This window comes from Glossina fuscipes, unplaced genomic scaffold, assembly GCF_014805625.2.
Source record: "Glossina fuscipes isolate IAEA_lab_2018 unplaced genomic scaffold, Yale_Gfus_2 50745, whole genome shotgun sequence".
NCBI classification, from domain to species: domain Eukaryota; kingdom Metazoa; phylum Arthropoda; class Insecta; order Diptera; family Glossinidae; genus Glossina; species Glossina fuscipes.
In genome coordinates, this window is record NW_023999493.1 from 1 (window position 1) to 3,379 (window position 3,379).

A 3,379-nucleotide genomic window follows, 5' to 3' on the forward strand; every position below is an offset into this window, starting at 1 on the left:
GGCTGTTCTACAAAATTTACCCTTTTTTGACACCCACGCTTCTACCTAAAGGAAAATTCACAACATGGGAATTTAAAGTTCTTCACCGTCTTATGAGTAATCACACTTACGACAAGGTCTATTTTAAAATGATCAAAGTCTCCTCCTCTGACATCTGTGAGGATTGCAATATTATTGAGTCTGCCGAGCACCTTATTTTTGAGTGCAGGAGGTTTGACATCCTTAGACAATCTTTCAGTATATTTAACCTGTCTAACAATCTATATGAAATTTTTCGTGCTGGTAACTTTAGGCATTTGAAGCAACTGACTGCCTTTATCAAATCAGCTGAGTTTTCATTCTAATTTTACATTTAGTATTTCTATTACAATCACGAATCGCCTACACTTTTTCTTTTATCGGCATTATTAGCCGGATCTTGACAGTACAGTAACAAGGACGGTGATTTATAGATTGACAGCGGAACAGAGCCTCTCATTGCGAACACTCTGCCACATCAGTCTACCTATGCTTAAATTTTTTCATCAATCGCTCTCAACTTCGTTTCTGGATTATGGATCTAACATTAACTTAACTGGTCCAATCCATCTCTAAAAAAAAAAAAAAAAAAAAAAAAAAAAAAAAAAAAGGTATGCCATGACAAGCGAATTCTCACATGCACGCAACCACCTGTTGAATTATTGAGAATCGTTTTCAGTTTTATACGCTTACTTTCGTATGTGACCAAATTTTTATACGCTTATTCTCACATTTTTCGCTTATTCTCGTATGTGGCCAAATTTTTATACAAATACTTGAATAATTATTCAACAAATGTAAACAAATTGGACGCTTATTCTCGGCCACCTGGGAGCATTGGAAGAGGAGAGGCGCAAACTTACTAATTACCTCAGCCAGAACTACGACAGAAGCAGCCCAATTTTTCGCACCGGCTATGTCAGCAAAGCTAGAACTGAGAATTAAGCAAGGAATCATCGGCATTGAGGTAGAAGTTCGGACGTACGAACTCTACGCCGCCACGACCAAATTAAACACAATCTTCCATGACGGCGAAATCAACAAAACCAATTGGCAGGCCCAAAGAGCGGTGCTAGAAGAAGTCGGAGAATATTTCAGCACCGCCTTTGTAGCTGACCAGCTAGCGAGCGACATCGTCCAAACAATCAACAATTATACTGCATTAATGAATACGCTGCTGGAGGACTACCCCGACGAAACGATCCATTCCTACAGGACAAGCCGGGACTTACTGGAATATTTCTTTTGCAAAATAGCGCTAGAGGGCAAAAGAAGACCAGACCAGCGTTACCTATAATGAACTTTGTCAAACGCCTAATTCAATTGCAAATGGAATTTTGGGGAAGCGGACGATCGACCGCAAACAATTACCATGTTGTAAAATTGGTGGAATGCAGCACGGAAGACCAAGACCAGACCGATGAAGGTTTTCGCCCATTTTGCCTAGATGGTGTGACATTCAACGGTATATTCCCTCGTCAACTAACAAACCACGAGGAGGAGTACATCTGGCTACTCACGGGCTACGTACTAGTTCAGTACGTACGCAAGTAGCTGCGTTGCCAAGCACGTTTAAAAGACTTTACGAAAAGAATACAAGACGCAAATGACGCAAGAGACTTACCCAGCGAAACCCACTAATATCTGGAACCAGAGTTTGCAAAGCCGGAAGTATATGACGCATTTCATAACGCCTGCAGCATATACAAGGCTGTGATGATGAAACATATGGTGAAACGGGACATCGGCAAGCGCCTCCAGGCAACAATACTAGCACGGGTTGCCTTCTTCAGGGAGGCACTGGGTGCAAAAAATCGTAAAAAACGTGTCTTCATTTTAAAAGTGCAGCTTTCTGGTCGCTGCCTCGCCGCCTCCTTAAAGTGCAGCTCTCTTGTCGCCGCCTCGCCGCCTCGCCGCCTCATATTGATAAAGATGAAAATTCGCTACATGCCAAAAATAAGTTTGCATTTACCCTTACTTATTCCTATTTATAATTTATTTAATTACTTCTATTTTATTTCAGATAGATCAATTCATCCACTTGGGCTACGAGGAGCAATGTCGTTTGCTTTGGCAATAAGAAACACTTTATCAGAGGACCGCTAAACCTTGCTAACCGCCACTTCTTTAATTGTTATATTCACAGTCATCAAGGTGGTGCCGCAAATTTTTTACTTGGAAACGGGGACCTTATATAAAGATGTTTTGACAGCCCTCGTGGAGGCGAATTTGTTGAAATTGAATGGTGCCGTCACTCACGCCTTACGACCGACTGTCACTTTTATACCCACCATAACGTTGGGCGGTTCCCAAGGTCGCCAAGCCGCTATATTAAAAAATATATTCGGCAAAATTTGCAAAATTGCTGGAGCACATAAAGATATAGAGGCAAGTTGTTGCGAGTACCTTTAAAATTTCCAAGTCAATCAGTTCATGACGTATGTTACGCAACTATTGAGTTCTTAGTTGCGACGGCTTGCCCACTCTTCTACTCTTCCAATTGTGTATAAAATTCAATGATGTACTACGGAATATCATGGTTTATTTAACATTCAAGAGTTCGAGATTGTATGTGTTCACCAAAGGCTTCTATTCTATTCTGAGGTATTCTGGAATATTGCTTTTTAGACAAAATTTGATACTGTGACTGTAAATCCAATTGCCATACTTACAATTTAGAGTTTTGTAAAAATCTCATGGAGACATACTTGGCAATACTCTAATATATATGGATTCGCGATGTGGTTGCCAACACACATTGATATTAATCAATAATGGCGTATGTGTATTGAAAAATAAACCAGATCCTTACTTATACTTATCTACAATTATTAATTATTTAGTTATATTGGGCATTAGGACTCAATGGCACTGCAGCCAATGCTTGTACGCACTCTTGATGGCATGGATGTTACCGTATTGGAAGCTGGACAATATCACAACGCTGTTGTTACCAACGGTCTATTGCTCACTTGGGGGTGAGTTATTTTTTATAAAAAAAATATGTTTGACCTTGCGGATGTTTTATACCTTTACCAGACTACAACCAATCGCCACGGTAACTATTTTCCTATATTCGCTCATTTTTCTAAATGCTTTACATTCTGCCAATTTAATAGTAACATGTGTCAGTGTCGAATGGCTAAGCAGACAGATGGGTACACCGTGCTTAAATTGGCTTAAGCAATTGTGACGGTTATTTCTTATACCGGCTACGACATGGAGGATGCCATGATTATAAATAAATCTGCCTATGAACATGGTTTCGCTCACGGTAGCATCTATATATCAAAATGTTTTGAATTGAGTGGAACTTGCTATTTTGCTCGTAGTCCGCAAATGCCAGAGCTTCGCGAACATT

The 3,379-nt window shown here is 40.0% G+C and overlaps 1 long non-coding RNA gene across 1 annotated transcript; it reads left to right on the plus strand.

Annotated features, from left to right (window-relative positions):
• The first annotated feature begins 768 nt into the window (after positions 1–768).
• On the plus strand, positions 769–3,368 carry LOC119643058. Its single transcript, XR_005248210.1, has 4 exons — positions 769–2,622; positions 2,698–2,797; positions 2,862–3,076; positions 3,138–3,368. It is a non-coding gene; the product is annotated as an uncharacterized LOC119643058 (long non-coding RNA).
• Positions 3,369–3,379: the final 11 nt, after the last annotated feature.